The following is a 13,445-nucleotide window of genomic DNA, read 5'->3' as shown; positions in this document are numbered from 1 at the left end:
CACCACACAATATAATATACTTCACATTACTCTACACAGTATAATATACTCCCCAGACCCCCACACAATATAATATACCCCACATTACTCTACACAGTATAATATACTCCCCAGACCACCACACAATATAATATACCCCACATTACTCTACACAGTATAATATACTCCCCAGACCACCACACAATATAATATACCCCACATCACTCTACACATTATAATATACTCCCCAGACCACCACACAATATAATATACCTCACATTACTCTACAAAGTATAATATACTCCCCAGACCACCACACAATATAATATACTTCACATTACTCTACACAGTATAATATACTCCCCAGACCCCCACACAATATAATATACCCCACATTACTCTACACAGTATAATATACTCCCCAGACCTCCACACAATATAATATACCCCACATTACTCTACACAGTATAATATACTCCCCAGACCACCCACACAATATAATATACCCCACATTACTCTACACAGTATAATATACTCCCTAGACCACCACACAATATAATATACCCCACATTACTCTACACAGTATAAAATACTCCCCAGACCTCCACACAATATAATACACCCCACATTACTCTACACAGTATAATATACTCCCCAGACCACCACACAATATAATATACCCCACATTACTTTACAAAGTATAATATACTCCCCAGATCCCCACACAATATAATATACCCCACATCACTCTACACATTATAATATACTCCCCAGACCACCACGCAATATAATATACCTCACATTACTCTACAAAGTATAATATACTCCCCAGACCACCACACAATATAATATACTTCACATTACTCTACACAGTATAATATATTCCCCAGACCCCCACACAATATAATATACCCCACATTACTCTACACAGTATAATATACTCCCCAGACCTCCACACAATATAATATACCTCACATTACTCTACACAGTATAATATACTCCCCAGACCACCCACACAATATAATACACCTCACATTACTCTACACAGTATAATATACTCCCTAGACCACCACACAATATAATATACCCCACATTACTCTACACGTTATAATATACTCCCCAGACCACCACACAATATAATATACCTCACATTACTCTACAAAGTATACTATACTCCCCACACCACCACACAATATAATATACTTCACATTACTCTACACAGTATAATATACTCCCCAGACCCCCACACAATATAATATACCCCACATTACTCTACACAGTATAATATACTCCCCAGACCCCCACACAATATAATATACCCCACATTACTCTACACAGTATAATATACTCCCCAGACCTCCACACAATATAATATACCCCACATTACTCAACACAGTATAATATACTCCCCAGACCACTCACACAATATAATATACCCCACATTACTCTACACAGTATAATATACTCCCTAGACCACCACACAATATAATATACCCCACATTACTCTACACAGTATAAAATACTCCCCAGACCACCACACAATATAATATACTTCACATTACTCTACACAGTATAATATACTCCCCAGACCACCACACAATATAATATACCCCACATTACTTTACAAAGTATAATATACTCCCCAGATCCCCACACAATATAATATACCCCACATCACTCTACACATTATAATATACTCCCCAGACCACCACACAATATAATATACCTCACATTACTCTACAAAGTATAATATACTCCCCAGACCACCACACAATATAATATACTTCACATTACTCTACACAGTATAATATATTCCCCAGACCCCCACACAATATAATATACCCCACATTACTCTACACAGTATAATATACTCCCCAGACCTCCACACAATATAATATACCTCACATTACTCTACACAGTATAATATACTCCCCAGACCACCCACACAATATAATATACCCCACATTACTCTACACAGTATAATATACTCCCTAGACCACCACACAATATAATATACCCCACATTACTCTACACAGTATAAAATACTCCCCAGACCTCCACACAATATAATACACCCCACATTACTCTACACAGTATAATATACTCCCCAGACCACCACACAATATAATATACCCCACATTACTTTACAAAGTATAATATACTCCCCAGATCCCCACACAATATAATATACCCCACATTACTCTACACAGTATAATATACTCCCCAGACCTCCACACAATATAATATACCCCACATTACTCTACACAGTATGATATACTCCCCAGACCACCACACAATATAATATACCCCACATTACTCTACACAATATAATATACCCCACATTACTCTACACAGTATAAAATGCTCCCCAGACCTCAACACAATATAATACACCCCACATTACTCTACACAGTATAATATACTCCACAGACCACCACACAATATAATATACCCCACATTACTCTACAAAGTATAATATACTTCCCAGACCCCCACACAATATAATATACCCCACATTACTTTACACAGTATAATATACTCCCCAGACCCCCACACAATATAATATACCCCACATTACTTCACAAAGTATAATATACTCCCCAGACCTCCACACAATATAATATACCCCACATTACTCTACACAGTATAATATACTCCCCAGACCACCACACAATATAATATACCCCACATTACTTTACACAGTATAATATACTCCCCAGACCCCCACACAATATAATATACCCCACATTACTTCACAAAGTATAATATACTCCCCAGACCTCCACACAATATAATATACCCCACATTACTCTACACAGTATAATATACTCCCCAGACCACCACACAATATAATATACCCCACATTACTCTACACAGTATAATATACTCCCCAGACCACCACACAATATAATATACCCCACATTACTTTACACAGTATAATATACTCCCCAGACCCCCACACAATATAATACCCCACAGTGGCCCCATGCTGTATAATATGTTCTCCAGCACCAGCCCCCACCACAGTATAATATATGATGTCAGCCACAGGCCAGAAATGGCCAGAAGTTATTATTGTTACTTTGACAGATCTTCCATGGGCAGGCTTCTATTGTATAGGACCCCAGTGGCACATGACACTGGGCCTTTTTCCATTAGCGATGTGGTTCGGCCCCGGCCCTGTCTGGGCCCTTACAATGGGCCAGTCTGATGCCAATATATATATATATATATATATATATATATATATTTATATATACATCAATATATAATATACTGTGTAGTTATAATGTGCACATAGGCAGTATAAATAGGCAGTCATGGGAGTGGGGCGTGTTAGGTCATGGCTTGTCATGGGAGTGGGGTTCACTGGGGCATGGCTTGTCATGGGAGTGGGGTTCACTGGGGCATGGCTTGTCATGGGAGTGGGGTTCACTGGGGCATGGCTTGTCATGGGAGTGGGGTTCATTAGGTCATCTCTTGTCATGGGAGTGAGGCTTGTTAGGTCATGGCTTGTCATGCGTGAGGGGCTTGTTGGGGTGTGGATAGTCATGGGAGTGAGGGGCTTGTTAGGGTGTGGCTTGTCATGGGAGTGGGGTTCATTGGAGCATAACTTGCCATGGAGGTGGAGTTCATTGAGGGTTTGGCTTTGTCTTTAGTCAGGGTTTGTTATTCCATGGTTTGTCATAGGGTAGAGTTCCTTGGAGTGTGGCTTTCCACAGGGCAAGGATCTTTTTTTTTAAGTTAATATTTCTATAAGGACTTTAGAGTGAGGACAGTGTGAACGCAGGAGATTACTGCAGATAACGTACTCTGAGCAGACAAAACCTAAAATCTATTCTGCAATTGGAACGTGGCTAGAGGAGATAGAAATTTAGATTGCTAGCACCTCAGATGTGTTACCAATGTATAAGCAACCTATGTAATAGATAAGACAATGTTGAGAAGACCGGGGGGGGGGGGGGGGTGTACTTACGTTCCGAACCCAGAACTTATGACAGCTTCAATGTATACAGATGAAACCTTTGAGCAAAAGATTTTAATGGCAGTCATTGCTGTGTTGTCTGTCAAAAAATTGTATCCTTCTACCTAAAAAGACAAACAGGATTTCATGAGACTACCAAAACCAAATATGGCAAAGTCACGTAACTCTTCTTCTGCAGGGACCTCCAGAGCTGTATTCACAGTTCTGCTCACCACTATTGAAATCAGACAATACAATACTGCTGATCCACTTCCCCAATATCTGGATTTGAAAAATGTACAAAATTTTCGCAACTGAATGTACGGACAGGAATCCCCAAGATCAAACTGGCAGAATTGTCAGGGCAGCTCTGGTTGTGATCAGAACACCCGGTCTCAATTCCTATTCTACCTGATTGTCTTATATAACTGTCTATATGCTATACCTTCTCATGGACCTCCAAAGGTTCTACTGCGCCAAATATACAGCACGATAGATGAATAAAGTGCCAATAGTTGGGGTCAGCAGATCAGAGAGGAGCCCGGGTGTGATCCCCAGCCTAAATAGCCTAGCTGTAAACTAATACTAATAACATGGACATAGTGCTAATTTTTGGAAAAATGTTAAAAAGCAAAAACACAAATCCATAACTTACGGTCAACTGGAAGCCGGTGGCAATGGATCCTTCAGGACACACTCTAGTCGAGCTCCAGACACCACGTGGACCTCCATTTTTAACCATGATGAACGAATCTTCTGCCATAGACACCTGGATATAAAGAGAGAGCAGAAGAAGGGTCAGCATGTTGTCTATTCAATGGTGGATGGAATATCGACAAGTTGATGGGAGGACACCGGGATATATATGTTTTATATTCTCAACCAAGACCTTGGCATAGACCAATCTATTGGATAATACCTCCTCCTCAATGAAAGAAGATCTGTTCAGAAGAGAATCAGCCTGTTCTCATTCCTCTGCCAATTTTTTTTTAGAACGACACCATTGCCATAGTCAATGACAATGGAATTTTACCGACAACATCCCTGAGACCTGATATATTCTGCTTAAAGTACAAAAATTTCCAGTAACTAAAAGTTGTCCAAGTCCTCTAAAGTACAAATGTGACATATAACACATTGAAGGGGTGCAGAGTAGGGTATCCAACAGGTCCTAGAGTAATGCCCTTGACTGGAAGAGGACTTTAGGTATTATTACCGACCCTGGTGGGGCTATAAACCTTGGATGAAGTCGTCGTGTGGCCATCATGGTTGGGTGCTAGGCTTATTCTTATCTTATTTTTGGTGGGGAGTGGCCCATAAACTTGTAGACCACCCTTCTCCCCCACCAACCCTCAAAATTCCTAAAAAATAACAAAAACTAATAACAGGTTAAAAACATACACGGTCAGCCTCATTGCCAGCCCTAAACTTGTGTCAAATATCAAAGATGATAAAAATCTAATGTCAATCACACAACGTAAAACGGAGACATCTTGGATTTCAAGACTGAGATCCCTCAAACTTCCAGAGCTCCATCCTAAATCAGGGCTATTCCCGCGGTCCTGTCTCTCTTAACGCTGCAAATTCTACAAATGAACATTATCAGTTCTTTACAGCCTACAAAATGTTGCGACACTCATTTAGAACAGGGGGGGAAATGTTATCATTGGGAGATTTGTCCAATAAGATGCGATTTATCCTCTTAACAGGCGAAGATTTGAACTAACCGACCATTTAGGGAAATCAGAGATCAATACAATTTGCATAATGATTTGCATAATTATTTGTATGCAAATAATTTGGGGATCAAAGTGGGACATGTTTATGGGAATAAAGTGTGCATTGCTAGTGTTCTGTCCGTACATTTACATTAGCAGCTCGCCCCGTTATCCAGTGACCCAAGACGGTGAGGTTTCTTGGGCCCTCTAGATAATGTCCAACAACCTTAGGAAATAAACCACTGCACCCTTCAAATTTGGGTGTCTTTTGTTGGACCATTATTGTGGTACTCTGGTGGGCCAGTCCCACACGGTGTCCAGACCAGGCCAGACCCTGACTACAGATGTCTATTGTATACCCCATTGCCGTCTAAGGGAATAATTCAGGTTGGTTATCTTCTTATACAACATTGCCCGCTGTTTACTATCGTTCCCTGTTCTGTCCTCGCTGTCCCCATCTGCCGTCACATGTATCTACGTGTGAACACGACATGAATAGATCTGTTCTTGCTTCTTATGGCAGAGTATCTACAAAAACACAACCATAAAGGGCCTGTTGTTTACACGTTAGGATTCGGCGTCATAAGTCATTGCAGAGGGTTATAGAACTTAAAGGGATTGTTTAGTGTAGAAAAGGCTCATTCATAAACCTTAACAGGAAATTCTGAACTAATTAATTAATAAATTAACTAATTAATTGAATTTTCATAGGGATGACCTTTCCACCGGATAGGTCGTCGATATGCGATCTGTTGGGGACACCCAGACCTCGCACCGTTCTGTTATAGCAGCCACTGGGTGCTAGAGCTGGTAGTGGACATGTATAGTATGACTATTATACAGATACTTGCACTGCAATACCCCATAAGCACCACTAGGCAGTGGAGGGGGCAGTTGGTCTACTCCTGTTACTGGAATAGATTCACTGCTGCATGTCGCCAATCTGTGAGGGCTCTGAATGTTGGACTTTTCCTGTGGATGTGGCATCGGACAATCCCTTTAAGGGAGGTGGGGTCCTATGCTGAGGATCTTCATCTCCTGCCCCAAGTCAGAATGACATGAACAACCCATGGATTTGATTGTGCATTCTGTAATGCTTGATTTACCCTCTGGGGGCACTGCAATAAATTTGATCACTTACAGCCCTCTGATTAATGGAGTTTACATCTCTATGGAACTGTAGGATGATGTTCATCCAATCCCTCCAGTCTTTGCCAGTCACTACACCGATATCTCTAGCCTGGGCCAGTCATTATACCGATCCCTCCAGTCTGTGTCAGTCATTATACCAATCCCTCCAGACTGTGCCAGTCACTACACCAATCCCTCCAGTCTGGGCCAGTCATTACACCAATCCCTCCAGTCTGTGCCAGTCACTACACCGATCCCTCCAGTCTGTGCCAGTCACTACACCGATCCCTCCAGTCTGTGTCAGTCATTATACCGATCCCTCCAGTCTGGGCCAGTTACTACACCAATCCCTCCAGTCTATGCCAGTTACTACACCGATCTCTCCAGTCTGGATCAGTCACTACACCGATCCCTCTAGTCTGTTCCAGTCACTACACCGATCTCTCCAGTCTGGACCAGTCACTACACTGATCCCTCCAGTCTGTGCCAGTCACTACACCGATCCCTCCAGTCTGTTCCAGTCACTACACAGATCCCTCCAGTCTGTGCCAGTCACTACACAGATCCCTCCAGTCTGGACCAGTCACTACACCGATCCCTCCAGTCTGGACCAGTCACTACACCGATCCCTCCAGTCTGGATCAGTCACTACACCGATCCCTCCAGTCTGTGCCAGTCACTACACCGATCCCTCCAGTCTGTGTCAGTCATTATACCGATCCCTCCAGTCTGGGCCAGTTACTACACCAATCCCTCCAGTCTATGCCAGTTACTACACCGATCTCTCCAGTCTGGATCAGTCACTACACCGATCCCTCTAGTCTGTTCCAGTCACTACACCGATCCCTCCAGTCTGGACCAGTCACTACACTGATCCCTCCAGTCTGTGCCAGTCACTACACCGATCCCTCCAGTCTGGATCAGTCACTACACCGATCCCTCCAGTCTGTGCCAGTCACTACACAGATCCCTCCAGTCTGGACCAGTCACTACACCGATCCCTCCAGTCTGGACCAGTCACTACACCGATCCCTCCAGTCTGGATCAGTCACTACACCGATCCCTCCAGTCTGGACCAGTCACTACACCGATCCCTCCAGTCTGGACCAGTAACTACACCGATCCCTCCAGTCTGTTCTAGTCACGACATCTATATCTCTAGTCTGGGCCAGCACTTGTATTAATTGACCATCCCCTATTGAATACAATATACACTTCTCTTACCCATCCAGAAAGTTCCTTACATTACTCCACCTCCAGGGCATGTTATCACCTTAGTGGGCCCCGCACATAATGTAATATCCCCTCCGCTGGCCCACACAATATACTGAAGAAACCTGAGAATATAATAAGTTCAGTTTTAGTTCTAACCAAATAAGTTAGACCTGAAACTAAATTTTGGGCAGAACCCAAAACAAATCTTCAGAGTTTTCCCATCTCTGGCCTTTACTGTCTCAGTAATATTGATGATTCTGTGGTGTCTGGTACATGAACCCCCTTATATGTGGGGGGGGGGGGGGCGATACAGAGAAATATTCATATTATTATTAGAATTCTACCTATAAACAATCTATAGTTTCCCTCCCATTATTTGCACATCGGCCGTGTCCTGTTATTGCTTTCAGGTAAGTAACAAACCCTCCGACACGTCCTACGACACCCCGAGCACAACGTGATCCGCACTCCGGAGCCGCCACATCTTAGTATCGCTCGTGGCCATTGTCTATTATCCACGCACTGCACTTCCCCTCGGGACAGGAGTGAGGTTTTACTTTCACCTATACGGTCCCATATAACACCAGCTCTTCTATAGTAAATTCCTCTTCTTTCTCTATTATATTACAGTAGCCCCATAAATGTCAGAATAAATTTCCCAATAATTGTAGATCCGGTTTTTCTTCATCACCTTTTGGAAAGTAAAACCTCAATCCTGCCCCGAGGGGAAGTGCAGCGCGTGGATAATAGAGAAAGGCCACGAGCGATACTGAGATGTGGCGGCTCTGGAGTGCGGATCACGTTGTGCTGTTTGCAGACCCGTGTATTTAAAGCAAAATGTAATGCAACACTTTGTAGTTATTTATTAATATAAATACAGGTTTCGGGGTACAGGATAATGACAGGCTGATACTTGGGGTTCAGGATAATGACAGGCTGATACTTGGGGTACAGGATAATGACAGGCTGATACTTGGGGTACAGGATAATGACAGGCTGATACTTGGGGTACAGGATAATGACAGGCTGATACTTGGGGTACAGGATAATGACAGGCTGATACTTGGGGTACAGGGTAATGACAGGCTGATACTTGGGGTACAGGATAATGACAGGCTGATACTTGGGGTACAGGATAATGACGGGCTGATACTTGGGGTACAGGATAATGACAGGCTGATACTTGGGGTACAGTATAATGACAGGCTGATACTTGGGGTACAGGATAATGACAGGCTGATACTCGGGGTACAGGATAATGACAGGCTGATACTTGGGGTACAGGATAATGACAGGCTGATACTTGGGGTACAGGATAATGACAGACTGATACTTGGGGTACAGTATAATGACAGGCTGATACTTGGGGTTCAGGATAATGACAGGCTGATACTCGGGGTACAGGATAATGACAGGCTGATACTTGGGGTACAGTATAATGACAGGCTGATACTTGGGGTACAGGACAATGACAGGCTGATACTTGGGGGTACAGGATAATGACAGGCTGATACTTGGGGTACAGGATAATGACAGGCTGATACTTGGGGTACAGTATAATGACAGGCTGATACTTGGGGTACAGGATAATGACAGGCTGATACTTGGGGTATAGGATAATGACAGGCTGATACTTGGGGTACAGGACAATGACAGGCTGATACTTGGGGTACAGGACAATGACAGGCTGATACTTGGGGTACAGGATAATGACAGACTGACACTTGGGGTACAGGATAATGACAGGCTGATAATCGGGGTACAGGATAATGACAGACTGACACTTGGGGTACAGGATAATGACAGGCTGATACTCGGGGTACAGGATAATGACAGGCTGATACTTGGGGTACAGGATAATGACAGGCTGATACTTGGGGTACAGGATAATGACAGGCTGATACTTGGGGTACAGGATAATGACAGGCTGACACTTGGGGTACAGGATAATGACAGGCTGATACTTGGGGTACAGGATAATGACAGGCTGACACTTGGGGTACAGGATAATGACAGGCTGATACTTGGGGTACAGGACAATGATAGGCTGATACTTGGGGTACAGGATAATGACAGGCTGATACTCGGGGTACAGGATAATGACAGGCTGATACTCGGGGTACAGGATAATGACAGGCTGATACTTGGGGTTCAGGATAATGACAGGCTGATACTTGGGGTACAGGATAATGACAGGCTGATACTTGAGGTACAGGATAATGACAGGCTGATACTTGGGGTACAGTATAATGACAGGCTGATACTTGGGGTACAGGATAATGACAGGCTGATACTTGGGGTACAGTATAATGACAGGCTGATACTTGAGGTACAGGATAATGACAGGCTGATACTTGGGGTACAGTATAATGACAGGCTGATACTTGGGGTACAGGATAATGACAGGCTGATACTTGGGGTACAGTATAATGACAGGCTGATACTTGGGGTACAGTATAATGACAGGCTGATACTTGGGGTACAGGACAATGACAGGCTGATACTTGGGGGTACAGGATAATGACAGGCTGATACTTGGGGTACAGGATAATGACAGGCTGATACTTGGGGTACAGGATAATGACAGGCTGATACTTGGGGTACAGGATAATGACAGGCTGATACTTGGGGTATAGGATAATGACAGGCTGATACTTGGGGTACAGGACAATGACAGGCTGATACTTGGGGTACAGGATAATGACAGGCTGATACTTGGGGTACAGGACAATGACAGGCTGATACTTGGGGTACAGGATAATGACAGACTGATACTTGGGGTACAGGATAATGACAGGCTGATACTCGGGGTACAGGATAATGACAGGCTGATACTTGGGGTACAGGATAATGACAGGCTGATACTTGGGGTACAGGATAATGACAGGCTGATACTTGGGGTACAGGATAATGACAGGCTGATACTTGGGGTACAGGATAATGACACACTGACAGATGATAGGAGTCACTGCGGTGATGTGAGGACATGTCAGAGTCCAGGGTGCAGGTTGGGTGATGGGACCTCAGCTGGAGTTTAACCCTATAATTGCCCTCTCTGTGTACTAGGAAGTAATGGGCTGTCCCGGCCGCTCTCTGCTCTGCCTCATCTCTACACTTCCGCACCGTGAGCCTCCCCTGTAAGAGTGTATATACTGTAGTAATATTATATGTCAGTCACTAATCCCAGATATTGCTGTATTAGTATACATGAAGGTCCGGGGCTGTAGTGCACTGGATGTGGAGCAGTCACCAGTATGTTACCTGCTGGGCCCGGCCTGTATTGTGCAGTCTATGAGTGGGGGGCTGCAGCTTTATCTGCCCCTGCTGGACACTGCTGGTGCTGCCTGGGTCTGACATGGAGCCCTGATGTGATTGTGGTTCCATTGGCTTCTATCGGTGGTCTGGGACAGCGGACTCGTCCTCAGTATAGTCCACTCTACTGGCCTCAGGGACCCCGCTCTCGCGGTTTTCTTCACTTACCGTATCATTCGCTGGTACTTTTCCCCTTCCCATTATCATTGGGGTCCAACAGGATTTTTTTTAATTTAAAATCAATAAGTGATTTTCTATAGACAGATCACACACGGGATATGATACAAATTTTATTCAGAATTTCAATTTTTTTGATAAGGAACACAATGACCCCCCCACCCCACCCCCAACAATCCACCTCCAGTGCTGTTATATGACCAACCACTAGTGGCCGCCACCTACAGAACAGAACCTAGAAATAATTGTGACTACAAGGTCACAGCAGAGGTCACTAATACAATAGGATTTTGTTGCACACCAAGCGCAGGTCATTAACTGCGGAGTCATCCTTGAACCAGCCTTGGGGTTTCTGGTCTTTAGTTACAAGTCCTATGACTCCGTAGGTACAGTAGCCACTCCATTTGCCCCAGTCTCCATAATCGGCTCCATCTCCTTCCAGCATTTTTCCATTGGAGCATTGAACCCTGATATTGGTGACGCCCATGTAGTCCAAAAGTCTGCCTCCGACCCTCAGGGAGAAGGCCTGTATATAGGTTCCTGGGTCACACATGAATATGTTTCCTACATCACCAAACCTGCGAAGAAGAAAATAGTTTGAGTCCATGTGACAATGAGGACGTGAGAGTCATGTCGGATGTTGGTGCCGTGTTGTCCTTGCACTCTTTGGACCGTTTTATAACCCCATACTCACACCGATCTCTATGAAAAGAAGAACAAGGCAACACTGTGGCCCCCAAATGAGAGGGCCCACAACCCCTTGGCACACTGGACCACCAGGGATTTTACAGTCAGGAACATCATTGTGGGGACAAACTGGGAAGCCGAGGCCCTGCCAGTGCAATTCATGCAACTAAATGCAAATATTACCCGCCCCCCTATTATTTTTGGTATTGGCCTGCTACCTAGCCTTAGCCTTAGGTTAGGACCTCCTTATCTCTGCAAACAAGAAAACTGATGATGGGGCTCCGCAGTGAACGTAAGGATGTCAGATAGTAGTCACCCTGTCTCTGGGCCTAGGTGTCACCCCACAATGACCCTATATAATATACTGAGTAGTTTGCTAACCCCTTCCCACCGCACCCATTTTTTGATTTTCATTTGGAAACAAAATTCAGAATGGGGTGGATTTGGAGAAAATTTGTGTCTGTAGGACTCTCTTAGGGGCTTTGTTTTTACAACCATGGGTCGGTACTATTCCATATAAAACTTTGCAAAAAGTTCTTGGAGTGGCCAATGTTTTTTGTCTTCTATGGCTTTCACCATATGGGAAAAATATCTTTATAAGTTTGTAGATTTTTGGGTGTAGGGAAACCTAATGTGTGTGTGTTTCACTTTAAGTGTTGTAGGGAAAGGGAGGAGATTTGGGATTTTTTTTTTTAATTTTTTAAAATTGGCTTATTTTTGTCTAATTTTTAGACCCCTCCTAGGGATCTTGAAGCCTAGAGGGTCTGATCAATAATGCAAATCTAGCGTTACCCCTTTAAGAAGGGGAGTCATTGAGCTTCCACTGTTCTTAAAGGGGTTGTCCTTAGGATAGACTTTAAATACATGATCGGTGCTGACGGCCAGATCCCAGACCAATCAGGTGTACGGAGCTGCCAGTGCCCATCTTATACCGATAACAGGGCCGGAAGTAGAACTCGGAAAGGGACACTCAGCGTGTCCATGTGACCACTGGTGAGCCAATCACAGATCCCCAGGCACATGACATCACCAGGAGAGTGCCAGAGGCCATGAGGAGGCTGTAAAGGGGCAATGGAAGGTGAGTAGGAATATTTTTAAAATTTTGTCCCCTGAAACTCCACCTACTTTACTCTGGAATCTGAAGAGACCCCATAATATAATGTGGCAGACATTATAGTCCCCTGGGATGATATATATAAATTTGGAATATTTGGGTCCAATCCAGCTTTGGGATTTGTTGGGGTGTGACTTGCATTGGGTGG

At 43.8% G+C, this 13,445-nt stretch overlaps 1 pseudogene; it reads right to left on the bottom strand.

Moving 5' to 3' along the window:
• Window positions 1–13,445, bottom strand: part of LOC142204380 (NACHT, LRR and PYD domains-containing protein 12-like) — a 997,553-nt pseudogene that overhangs the window by 406,850 nt on the left and 577,258 nt on the right.

Source organism: Leptodactylus fuscus, chromosome 5, assembly GCF_031893055.1.
Source record: "Leptodactylus fuscus isolate aLepFus1 chromosome 5, aLepFus1.hap2, whole genome shotgun sequence".
NCBI classification, from domain to species: Eukaryota; Metazoa; Chordata; class Amphibia; order Anura; family Leptodactylidae; genus Leptodactylus; species Leptodactylus fuscus.
This window is presented reverse-complemented; position numbering and strand designations above follow the sequence as displayed.